Below are 13,967 nucleotides of genomic sequence, written 5' to 3' on the forward strand. Positions count from 1 at the left end.
CCAGGTCTTGAAGTGGGAGACAGGGATTGGGCTCAACTCCAAATACAGAATGGGCAAGTGGAAGGTGTCAGGCCTCTGAGCCCAAGCTAAGGCATTGCATACCCTGTGACCTGCACGTATACACCCAGATGGCCTGAAGTAACTGAAGAATCACAAAAGAAGTGAAAATGGCCTGTTCCTCCCTTAACTGATGACATTCCACCACAAAAGAAGTGAAAATGGCCAGTCCTTGCCTTAACTGATGACATTACCTTGTGAAATTCCTTTTCCTGGCACATCCTGGCTCAAAAAAGCTCCCCCACTGAGCACCTTGTGATCCCCACTCCTGCCCACCAGAGAACAACCCCCCTTTGACTGTAATTTTCCTTTACCTACCCAAATCTTATAAAATGTCCCCACCCCTATCTCCCTTTGCTGACTCTCTTTTCAGACTCAGCCCGTCTGCACCCAGGTGATTAAAAAGCTTTATTTCTCACACAAAGCCTGTTTGGTGGTCTCTTCACACAAATGTGAGTAAAATTTGGTGCCCTGACTCGGATCAGGGGACCTCCCTTGGGAGATCAATCCCCTGTCCTCCTGCTCTTTGCTGTGTGAGAAAGATCCACCTACAACCTCAGGTCCTCAGACCGACCAGCCCAAGGAACATGTTACCAATTTTAAATCCGGTAAGCAGCCTCTTTTTACTCTCTTCTCCAACCTCTCTCACTATCCCTCAACCTCTTTCTCCTTTCAGTCTTGGCACCACACTTCAATCTCTCCCTTCTCTTAATTTCAGTTCCTTTCCTTTTCTGGTAGAGACAAAGGAGATGTGTTTTATCCATGGACCCAAAACTCCGGCGCCAGTCATGGACTCGGGAAGGCAGACTTCCCTTGGTGTTTAATCATTGCAGGGATGCCTGCCTGATTATTCACCCACGTTTCAGAGGTGTCTGACCACGTGGGGACACCTGCCTTGTTCCTTCACCCTTAATGGCAACTACCACTTTTCTGGAGGGCAAGAACCCCAACCCCTCCTCTCCATGTCTCTACTCTCTCTTTCCTCTGGGCTTGCCTCCTTCACTATGGGCAGCCTTCCACCCTCCATTCCTCCTTCTTCTCCCTTAGCCTGTGTTCTCAAGAACTTAAAACCTCTTCAGCTCACACCTGACCTAAAACCTAAACACCTTATTTTCTTCTATAATGCCGCTTGACCCCAATACAAACTTGACAGTGGTTCCAAATAGCCAGAAAATGGCACTTTTGATTTTTCCATCCTACAAGATCTAGATAACTCTTGTCATAAAATAGGCAAATGGTCTGAGGTGCCTGACATCCAGGCATTCTTTTACACATTGTTCCCTCCTTACTCTCTGTTCCCAATGCGACTCGTCCCAGATCCTCCTTCTTTCCCTCCCACCTGTCCTCAGTCCCAACCCCAAGTGTCACTGAGTCTTTCTAATCTTTGCTATATACCCATCTGACCTCTCCCCTCCTCCCCAGGCTGCTCCTCGCCAGGCTGAGCCAGGTCCCAATTCTTCCTCAGCCTCTGCTCCCCCACCCTATAATCCTTTTATCACCTCCCCTCCTCACACCCGATCTGGCTTACAGTTTCATTTCGTGACGAGCCCTCCCCAACCTGCCCAGCAATTTCCTCTTAAAAAGGTGGCTGGAGCTAAAGGCATAGTCAAGGTTAATGTTCCTTTTGCTTTATCCGACCTCTCCCAAATCAGTTAGTGTTTAGGCTCTTTCATCAAATATGAAAAACCCAGCCCAGTTCATGGCTCATTCGGCAGCAACCCTGAGACGCTTTCCAGCCCTAGACCCTGAAAGGTCAGAAGGCCGTCTTATTCTTAATATGCATTTTATTACCCAATCTGCTCCCAACATTCAATAAAGCTCCAAAAATTAAATTCTAGCCCTCAAACCCCACAACAGTACTTAATTAACCTCACATTCAAGGTGTACAATAATAAAGTAGAGGCAGCCAAGTAGCAATGTATTTCCGAGTTGCAATTCCTTGCCTCCACTGTGAGACAAACCCCAGCCATATCTGCAGCACACAAGAACTCCAAATGCCTGAACCGCAGCTGCCAGGGGTTCCTCCCGAACCTCCTCCCCCAAGAGCTTGCTACAAGTGCTGGAAATCTGGCCACTGGGCCAAGGAATGCCCACAGCCCAGGATTCCTCCTAAGCCATGTCCCATCTGTGTGGGACCCCACTGAAAATCGGACTGTTCAACTCACCTGGCAGCCAGTCCCAGAGCCCCTGGAACTCTGGCTCAAGGCTCTCTGACTCCTTCCTAGATTTTCTTGGCTGAGCGGCTGAAGACTGATGCTGCCCGATCGCCTCGGAAGCCCCTAGGCCATCATGGTCGCTGAGCTTTGGGTAACTCTCACAGTGGATAGTAAGTCCATCTTCTTCTTAATCAATACAGAGGCTCCCACTCCACATTACCTTCTTTTCAAAGGCCTGTTTCCCCTGCCTCCATAACTGTTGTGGGTATTGATGGCCAGGCTTCTAAACTTCTTAAAACTCCCCAACTCTGGTGCCAACTTAGACAATACTCTTTTAAGCACTCCTTTTAGTTATCCCCAGCTGTCCAGTTCCCTTATTAGGCTGAGATATTTTAACTAAATTATCTGCTTCCCTGACTATTCCTGGGTTACAGTCACATCTCATTGCCACCCTTCTTCCCAACCCAAAGCCTCCTTTGCATCTTCCTCTCATACCCCCCCACCTTAACCCACAAGTATAGGACATCTCTACTCCCTCCCTAGCAACCGATCACATGCCCATTACCATCCCATTAAAACCTAATCACCCTTACCCTGTTCAATGCCGATATCCCATCCCACAGCACGCTTTAAAAGATTAAAGCCTGTTATCACTCGCCTGCTACAGCATGGCCTTTTAAAGCCTGTAAATTCCCCTTACAGTTCCCCCATTTCACCTGTCCTAAAACCAGACAAGGCTTACAGGTTAGTTCAGGATCTGTGCCTTATCAACCAAATTGTTTTGCCTATCCACCCTGTGGTGCCAAACCCATATACTCCCTTATCCTTAATACCTCCCTCCACAATCCAGTATTCTGTTCTGGATCTCAAACATGCTTTCTTTACTATTTCTTTGCACCCTTCATCCCAGCCTCTCTTTACTTTCGCTTGGACTGACCCTGACAGCCATCAGGCTCAGCAAATTACCTAGGCTGTACTGCTGCAAAGCTTCCCAGACAGCCCCCATTACTTCAGTCAAGCCCAAATTTCTTCCTCATCTGTTACCTATCTCAGCATAATTCTCATAAAAACACATGTGCTTTCCCTGCTGATCATGTCCGCTAATCTCCCAAACCCCAATCTCTTCTACAAAACAATTTCTTTCCTTCCTAGGCATGGTTAGTGCGGTCAGAATTCTTACACAAGAGCCAGGACTGTGCCATATAGCTTTCTGTCCAAACAACTTGACCTTACTGTTTTAGCCTAGCCCTCATGTCTGCATGCAGTGGCTGCTGCTGCCTTAATACTTTTAGAGGCCCTCAAAATCACATACTACACTCGACTCACTCTCTACAGTTCTCATAACTTCCAAAATCTATTTTCTTCCTCATACCTGATTCATATATTTGCTGATCCTCAGCTCCTCCAGCTCTACTCACTCTTTGTTGAGTCTCCCACAATTACCATTTTTCCTGGCCCAGACTTCAATCCGGCCTCCCACACCTGACCCTCATGACTGTATCTCTCTGATCCACCCTACTATCTTCTCTCTAGTCATATTCCTATTCTCCATTCTCAACTACTTATAAATGCCCTACTCTTGTTTATACCGCCGTTTTACACTGTTTCTTCAAGCCATCACAGCTGATATCTCTTAGTGCTATTCCCAACCGCCACTCTTAACTCTCTCTTAGAGTGGGTAGATTATCTTTGCTGGCTGGGGACCCTCCAGTACTTTCACCCTGATGAAGTTCTATTCTTTACTTTTATACTCACTCTTATTGTCATTCCCATTCTTATGCCACCCTCTACCTCTCCCCAGCTATCTCCACCACACTATCAACCTTACCCATTCTCTCCTAGCTGTTTCTAATCCCTCCTTAGTGAACAACTGCTAGCTTTGCATTTCCCTTTCTTCCAGCACCTACAGAGGTGTCCCCACCTTACATGCAGACTGGGCAACATCTCCTGTCTCCCTCCACCTCCGAACTTCCTTTAACAGCCCTCACCTTTACCCTCCTGAAGAACTCATTTACTTTCTAGACAGGTGCAGCAAGACCTCCCCAGACATTTTACATCAGCAAGCTGCTGACCTCCACACTTACTTAAAAAACCTTTCTCCTTGTATCAACTCTACTCCCCCCATATTTGGACCTCTCACAACCCAAACTACTATTCCTATGGCTGCTCCTTTATGTGCCTCTCAGCAAAGACTCACTGGAATTCCCCTAGGTAATCTTTCACCTTCTCGATGTTCCTTTACTCTTCATCTCCAAAGCCCAACTACACACATGACTAAAACAGTTGGAGACTTCCAGCTCCATGTTACAGACAAGCCCTCTATCAATACTGGCAAACTTAAAAACATTAGCAGTAATTATTGCTTAGGAAGACACTTACCCCATATTTCACTCCATCCTTGGCTACCTTCCACTTGTTCATCAGACTCTCCTCCCAGGCCCTCTTCTTGTTTACTTATACCCAGCCCCAAAAATAACAGTGAAAGGTTGTTCGTAGATACTCAATATTTTCTCACACACCATGAGAATCGATCCTTCCCCTCTATGCAGTTACCCCATCAGTCCCAATTACAACCTCTGACAGCTGCCACCCTAGCTGGATCCCTAGGAGTCTGGGTACAAGACACCCCTCTCAGCACTACTTCTCATCTTTTTAATTTGCAACTCCAGTTTTGCCTCGCACAAGGTCTCTTCTTCCTCTGTGGATCCTCTACCTACATGTGTCTACCTGTTAATTCGACAGGCACATGCACACTAGTTTTCCTTGCTCCCAAATTCAATTTGCAAATGGGACCGAAGAGTTCCCCTCATGACACCAACACGACGAAAAAGAGTTATTTCACTAATTCCCTTGCTTGTCAGTTTAGGACTTTCTGCCTCCACTATTTCTCTCAGTACTGGAATAGCAGGCATTTCAACCTCTGTCATGACCTTCTGTAGCCTCTTTAATAACTTCTCTGCTAGCATCACAGACATATCACAAACTTTATCAGTCCTTCAGGCCCAGGTTGACTCTTCAGCTGCAGTTGTCCTCCAAAACCGCCGAGGCCTTGACTTACTTACTGCTGAAAAACGAGGACTCTGCATATTCTTAAATGAAGAGTGTTGTTTTTACCTAAATCAATCCGGCCTGGTGTATGACAACATAAAAAAACTCAATGATAAAGCCCAAAAACTTGCCAACCAAGCAAGTAATTATGCTGAACCCCATTGGGCACTCTGTAATTGGATGTCCTGGGTCCTCCCAATTCTTAATCCTTTAATACCTATTTTTCTCCTTTTATTCAGACCGTGTATCTTCCCTTTAGTTTCTCAATTCATCCAAAACGGTATCCAGGCCATCAACAATCATTCTATATGACAAATGTTTCTTCTAACAACCCCACAACATCACCCCTTACCACAAAATCTTCCTTCAGCTTAATATCTCCCACTCTAGGTTCCCACGGCACCCCTAATCCTGCTTGAAGCAGCCCTGAGAAACATCGCCCATTATCTCTCCATGCCACTCCCCACAAAAAAAAATTTTTTCCGCTGCCCCAACACTTCAATACTATTTTATGTTATGTTTTTATTAATATAAGAAGGCAGGAATGTCAGGCCTCTGAGCCCAAGCTAAGCCATCACATCCCTTGTGACCTGCACGTGTATGCCCAGATGGCCTGAAGTAACTGAAGAATCACAAAAGAAGTGAAAATGGCCTGTTCCTGCCTTAACTGACATTCCACCACAAAAGAAGTGAAAATGGCCAGTCCTTGCCTTAACTGATGACATTACCTTGTGAAATTCCTTTTCCTGGCTCATCCTGGCTCAAAAAACTCCCCCACTGAGCACCATGTGACCCCCCCACTCCTGCCTACCAGAGAACAACCCCCTTTTGACTGTAATTTTCCTTTACCTACCCAAATCTTATAAAACGGCCCCATCCCTATCTCCCTTTGCTGACTCTCTTTTCGGACTCAGCCCGCATGCACCCAGGTGATTAAAAAGCTTTATTGCTCACACAAAGCCTATTTGGTGGTCTCTTCACGTGAACGCGAGTGAAAGAAGGGTCAGTGGACGGAAAATTACTAGTAGGAAACAACAGAGGTAAGGGAGATTCTGGCTAAACTGATCCAATAGGATCCTTGTTGAAGATGGGCCAGGCCAATCAGATATTTCATGGGGGATGGTAGAGGATGAGGAACCCAATCAAATATGAGAGTGATAAGATATTGAGTGAGAGTGGGAGTGGGAGGGTTTCTTATTAAATTGACTTAGTAGAGATTGCTAAAACTAGATTTTATGAGGAAGTATACAGATGGGCCTATTAGAATATTCAGAGCCTAAGTTTGGCCAAGCGAAGAATCTTTGTCACATTCTTGGCTACATCTAAATGAGCATGTAAAGTCTCATATGTGGTAGGCATTTCATTGTTTATACCACACACCTTCATTCTGTTCCATGGACTCGGCAGTCTTGAAACTGTATTGAGCAAGTTAGGAGTCTGTGTGTGTGTATATATATACATATATACATATAGATTGGGATTATTTTTTAAACCACAGGTACTGAATCATTGGGTCTTGAAATCAAATTAGTGGATCAAACCCAGAAATTTAAAATTCAAATAAAATAAACTGGAAAAATTTGGAGCACCGTGCATATTGTAAGTATAATCATTATTTTTGGGTAAAACTTTGGTCTTGGTTTTATGACTATCTGTGCGTGTGTGTATGTTTACAGTGTTTGTTACTGAATAGTGTAAAGTATTTCTTACTGTGTCAAGGTAAAAACAAATTAAAGCCCTTGGTGTCAATCCTCCTGATAAAGTCTCAGAACAGGTCCCAGGCTTGGCTTTGACTGGTGTCTGGCTTCATGGTCTGGCAATGACAAAGGCATGCCACAATTGCTGCTGCAGGCTGTAAGCTAAGTGTTATATGATAGAAAACCTGAGCTGAAAGTCATGTGTCTGGGGCACTATGCAGCCATTCTAATCACAACAGTGAGATCCCTTGAGAGTTAGCTTTGATATTCTAGAATTTTTCAAGGAGAGTGGGGTTGCTGTCTTAGCCCATTTGTACTGATATGGCAACAGAATGTCACAGACTGTATAATTTATAATAACCAGAAATTTATTTGTTTACAGTTCTGGAGGCTAGGATGTCCAATATCAAGGTGCTGGTATCTGGCAAGGGCCTTCTTGCTACATCATAACATTGCAGAAATCATCAAATGGCAGAAAGGAAAAGAGGGTGATCGAGAGCAAGAGGGGTTGAATGGATTCCTGAAGTAATGACATTACTTCATTCATGAGGGTGGAACTCTCATGATCTAAGCGCATCTTAAAGTGCCCACTTCCCAATACTGTTGCAATGGCAATTAAATTTCAACATGAATTTTTAGAGAAAACAAGTATTCAAACCATAGCAGTGGCCTTGGCTTTTGAGAATTATATTTTAATCAGGGACTGACATGTGTGCTTAGTAATGCATTGGTACTTTTGCTCAGTTTCTCCTTTGCCATGTTGTGGTGAGGCAGGTTGGTTCTGAAGCCTGGCTCCCAGCTGCACTGGAAGCCCTCTGGAGTCACTCAGTGGCAAAACCCTGAAGGAGCCACATTTTCCATTTGGCTCATGCTCCCTGTCCCAGTCAGTCCCAGATTATGTGTCCTTGGGTTAATGAATTGGACTGGAGTTATCCCCTTAGTGGGTGAGTTGAAGTGGAGCCAAATGGGACAGTGATGTACTCCGTCCATGAATGTTCATGAGTTCAGACTCAGGCACCTATTTATGTGTAAAGACCTAGGTTTAATGGGAGGACCAAACCAAAAAATGCTCTTTATTCTCTAGCTTAGCAGTTACCACTTTGTGTTTCTTTCTTTTTCTTTTTCTTTTTTTTTTGGGGGGGGTGCAGTGTTTGGGGCCGGGGGGGTTGGGTGGGGGAAGTTCTTACTCTTGTAGCCCAGGCTGGAGTGCACTGGCACTATCACAGCTCATTGCAGCCTTGACTTTCCAAGCTCAGGTGATTTTCCCACATCAGCCTCCTGGGTAGCTGGGACCACAAATGCACACCACCACGCCTGGCTAATTTTTTTGGTATGTTTTTAGTAGAGACAGCGTTTCACCAGGTTTCCCAAGCTGCACCGTGTGTTTCTATGATTTTTTCTTTTTTTTTTGTTAGAAACTATGATAAATGATTTTATCCTAGTAGATGTGATGGAATGGAGAGCACAAAGGAGAAAGAAAGAAGATAACATAAGTTCCCCACCTCCATCCCAACAATTTTTGCCCTTAGAAAGGTAGAATCCTTTAATGCAGGCACCCATCACACATTCCTTTGAGTAACTGATAATTCCACAGACGTTAAGAGGGTCTCAGAGTCTCTCATTATTATGCTTTACTGTACTATGTCATTAAGCACTTCAAACCTACTTTTAAAAAATAAGGTTTGATAGATCTAAAAAAGACTTCTTTCTCCTACTCAGACTGTTCCAAGGCACCCCAATAGTGCATTGAATTACTATATTACTCAAAAGTGCTGAGCTTAGTGGGGGTAGATTCAAATGTGAGGTCTCTGTAGAAATTATGGAAATATGAGACTCTAATAGTTAGAAATAGAATACCTTGTGAGTGCTTCATGTAGGAGAGTTTCTTTATAGCTGTGAATGCAGTTCATGTGTTTTGGTGAACTGGGTCTGGCCTTGTAACTGTTTCTTTCAGGTTCTTCCTTTCTGAAGGCAACACCTTGGTCTTATTTGACTTTATAATCCCGGTACAATTATTGATACTAAATAATTGTTTGGTGAATGAATGTTACATCAACTCCAAGAGAAAAAAATACTTTGATTAGTCAATACATGTTAAGATAAAAAGTATAACCCTAATAAGCCTCCGTGTAATTAGAAGTTTAACAATCTCTTCACTCAAGTATCTTTATTTTGGGTAAAATACAATTAATATGATAATATTCATTATAATATCTGAGATAATGAATATCTCAGAGTGCATTGTTGGGATGTGATTTGTTTTCTTTTTTTAATTTGTAAAAGAATACAGCTTTTCAAGATGTAACAAATGATATGGAGAAAGAAAAAAAAATCTACAAAGAAGCAAAGCTTTAACTTCTTAGTAATTTGTGTATGTGTACGTGTTTGTGTGTGTTTTTGTGTATGCGTGTGCATAGGAAAGGGTAAGGAAAAAAATTCAACAAATTGCTGAAAAGAGAGATAAATAAGGAGACAGACAATGTCTCATTTACATCAAGCTGTGAGACCAGATATTTGTTATTGAATCCTTGGAATGAGAGTACAGGTCTTGTTTATTTACATTTGTTCTCAGTTTGAAAGACAGCCCAAGAGGTAAAATAAAATGAGAGTGCCTCAAATGCCTTCTAAATTTCCCCTTAAATTGAATTTCTTGTTTTATCAAGGAACAATACTTGCACTGATGTTAGGCAGACAGCTAAAAGGTCAACAAGTTCCCTTGGTTGCCTTTTGTCAAGGGTTTTTGACTTGTCTGTGAATAAAGATCTCCCAGGAGGAAGGCAGACCTGAATTTCCTGTCATCTAGAAGACAGCAATGAATTTGAAAATGTTACAAAAAGCATAAGGGACTTCAGGCACACCTTCAGACCCAGTGCGGTGCCAATCGTTGCCCGTGTAAACATGTACACAGAAATGTTTTGGATTTGTTCTGTCAACTTTTGGTTGTGAAACAAATTGTTCAACAGCAGCCCACCTTGAATACCGAATGAACCCGAGAGGTTTTTTTGTTGTTGTTGTTACTGCCTCATGCCTAATCAGAAGACACCATGTTCTCTGCTCACTCACAATGTAAGAACATGCTCTGTGAGGGGGAGCTGAGGGCTACCGGACAGGCGGAACTCCATTTTCCTTATCACATTTCTGTTACTTGACCCTCTGCAGATCTTCTTCATGTATTTTTCAGTGTCTGAGATTTCTGTATGCATGTTAACAGGTAAGTCTTCACTACCAACATCTAGACATAAATAAATAGGTCTCTCCTGATAAGTGTTAGTCATTTTTTGAGATAAATTGTTTTCTCCAAAACAGACCCAACAAAAAATACTTACCCCCTAAATTTTTTAGTGAAAGTTTGTTTTTAGAAAAGGGGAGATTTTTGTCACTCTTTTTTAAACTGGGAATTTATTGTTGTCTGCCCTGAGCCCCATTTTGGTAACTGGAAACACTCTCCAGGATAGGATAGTAGAGTGGCAGCAAATTTTCCTTCAGGCCAAGCTTGTCCAATCCGTGGCCCATGGGCTGCATGTGGCCCAGGATGGCTTTGAAGTGGTTCAACACAAGTTTGTAAACTTTCTTTCTTTCCTTTTTATTTTGAGACAGAGTTTTACTTTGTTGCCCAGGCTGGAGTGCAGTGGCGAGATCTTGGCTCCTTGCAACCTGTGCTTCCCGTGTTCAAGCAATTCTCCTGTCTCAGCCTCCCAAGTAGCTGGGATTACGAGCGCACACCACCACACTGGCTAATTTTTGTATTTTAGTAGAGACGGGGTTTCACCATGATGGCCAGGCTGGTCTTGAACTCCTGACCTCAAGTGATCCATCCACCTCGGCCCCCCAAAATGCTGGGATTATAGGCATGAGCTGCCATGCCCGGCCTGTAAACTTTCTTAAAACAGAAGATCTATCATTAGTGTTAGTGTATGTTATGTGTGACCCAATACAATTCTTCTTCCAGTGTGGCCCAGGGAAGCCAAAAGATTGGACATTCCTGCTTCAGGCTATCAAGAAAGCACACAGCTCATTCCCTGAAATGTTTTCAGTATAACTGCAAGTGGAGTAAAGACAATTTTACTTTCTTATATCAAATGTCACTGAGCAAAACATACGCATTCACATTATTTGCCAAACATTTATTGAGTGCCTTTGTTACTGGAAAGGGGTCTTGTCCCAGACACCACAAGTGGGTTCTTAGATCATGCACAGGAAATAATTCAGGGTGAGTCACAGACTATTGTAAAGTTAAAATAGTTTATTAGAAACTACTGGGTAGAGTGTCTTCAGAAAGCAAGAGGAGGAACGCCCCTACCTCAAACTTAATGCTTGCTGATTACATAGTGTATTAGGGCTAAGCATAGTATATCGTAAAGGCTTGTGATCAGCTTGTGACAGACTATTAGTATTATTATTCTTTTGTGTAATTATTAATTTCAGCAAGAACTTATGTGTGTACTATTACCTTTAAAGTGAAACCTGCTTTCAAACTAAGAATGTCTTTTTCTATTAACATGTTCCCTCAACCATAAACATCTTGTGATCAAGAATGCCTAGCGTCCTGGGAATGTAACCCAGCAGTTCGAAACTTATCCAGTTCCAATGCCTTTGACACCTTCTTGTAAAAGAAGTTGAACTGATGCTGTAGAGAATAAAAGTAACAACAATGGCAACTAGTATAAGTTGAGTTGCTAAGAACTTTGTATACAGTCTCTTTCAATTCTCAGAAAAAAAAATAAAAAGAATTTTCTATGAGGAAATTGAAGCTTAGAAAGATTGCTTACGTATTCCATGGTCACTTAGGTAGAAAGCAATGGAGCTATGATTTGAATCTAGGACTTTCTAAATAAAAACCCCATATGAATTAGTTAAGGTTCTTATTACAAAGAAAGATTTAGTATTTATTTTATTTTATTTTATTTTATTTTATTTTATTTTATTTTATTTTATTTTATTTTATTTTATTTTATTTTATTTTATTTTATTTTATTTTATTTTATTTTATTTATTTTAGACAGAGTCTCACTGTGTCACTCAGGCTGGAATGCGGTGGCACGATCTCGCTCACTGCAACCTCCGCTTTCTGGGTTCAAGCGATTCTCTTGCCTCAGCCTCCCAAGTAGCTGGGCTTACAGGCATGCATTATCCTCCATGGCTAATTTTTGTACTTTTAGTGGAGACGGGGTTTCACCATGTTGGCCAGGTGGGTTTCAAACTTCTGTTTTCAAGAGATCTGCCCGCCTCGGCCTCCCAAAGTGCTGGGATTACAGGCATGAGCCACCACGCCCCGGACTTTAAGATTTAGTAATTTTAAGGTCCTGTTTTAACATGGCTCATATTGAGTTTCCAAGAATAGCAAGTTGTACTATATATTACTGATTCAACATCATACATAAGCCTCAAATTCTCCCCTCTTCAGGTTACCTGACAGGATTTTTTTCACTTCCAATTAAAAAAAATACTCTGGTAGTTTGAGAATTGTAAACAATTCTCAAAAAAAACAAGAGTATTATAAAGCTCATTTCAAAGAGCAAACAAACAGAAATAGCCAAGAAGCTAAAAAAGGCGGTAATGATGGAATTGTCTTATTGGATAATGAAATATAAAGCTATGCTAAATACAATTTATGGGAAGCCATTGTTTTGGGCTGAGCTTCTGAAGTAGGCCCCAACAGACAAACCATAATGGAGTTACTCATGTTAAGTGCTATAAAGTCAAACTGAAACTTAAACAAAAAAGAAAAGAAAAATCTGCGAACAGGACAGTTTTTACAAAACAAACAAACAAACAACCTCAGGAGATTAAGATTGACCAGTTGGGAAGGACTCAGTCAGCCTAAGCTGGCATGAGAAGAAGGTCCCCTCTGCTTTATCCCTAGAAGAAAAGTAATCTGAAGTAATCTGATGTTAACTCATCCACTTTTTTTTATTATGCTGTTTCCTTGTTCCTGTTGAAGCCACCTTACAAAAACCAATTGTTTTGCCATGCTCAATGAACCTTTTTCTTTTTTTAAGATGGAATGTTGCCCAATTCGTGAATCACTAATGAAAGTCAATTAGATCATTAAACTAAATTGCTTGAAATTTTGTTTTCTAACATCTATACTAGTTGTTAGCTATACTAAAAGCTATACTAGTTTTGAGTATTTATAATATTAGACTAACCAGTGGAACAAGCCCAGAAACAGACCCAAGAATAAACAAAATCTTAGGGTATGTGAAATGTGACATTTCAAATCAGCAAAGGAATATCCAGTTTATGCTAAAACAGTTTTTTTCACTAATTGGAAAAAATTAAATTAAATCTTTACCTTACATCTTATGACAAAATTGATCCCAGATGGATTCAAGAAGTTTTCTTTAATTTCCTTCAATAATATCGTATAACTTCTGTGCACAGGACATTTATTATATCTTTCACTATGTCTATTTTGAGGTATTTAGGAATTTTGACTGTATTAAATATGGTATCTTTAATTTTTTATTCTCTAATGGCTTGTTCTTGTCCCACAAAAATATAATTGCATATTGATCTTGTATCCACTGACCTTGCAAACTTATTAATTCTAATATTTTATATACAGATGTCTTAATTTATATATATATATAATTATGCTATCAGATTAAGGAAACTCCCCTCTATTTCTATTTGCTAATAATTTTTATTAATATAAACAGGAGATTTTCTGAATTTATTGAGATGTTTGCAGTTTCGTCTTCTTTATCCTGTTAATGTGAAGACTTATACAGAATGATTTTCAAATTTTAAACCAACTTTTCATTCTTGAAATAAACTCAACTTGGTTGTGTTATATTGCATCAACCTTTTTCTATATTTCTGGGTTCAGTTTGCTAACATATAAGATTATTGTGTCTATTATTAGTGAAATGGGCCTACAATTATCCTTTTTGTAATGTTCACATCAAATTATGTAGAATGAAAATGAGTTAAAAACTATTCTCTCCATTTAAATTCTCTGGAACAGTTTGTGCAACACTGGCATTCTTTCTTTAGTATTTGTTAC

Source organism: Hylobates moloch, unplaced genomic scaffold (assembly GCF_009828535.3).
Source record: "Hylobates moloch isolate HMO894 unplaced genomic scaffold, HMol_V3 SCAFFOLD_6, whole genome shotgun sequence".
In the NCBI taxonomy this organism is placed as follows: Eukaryota; Metazoa; Chordata; class Mammalia; order Primates; family Hylobatidae; genus Hylobates; species Hylobates moloch.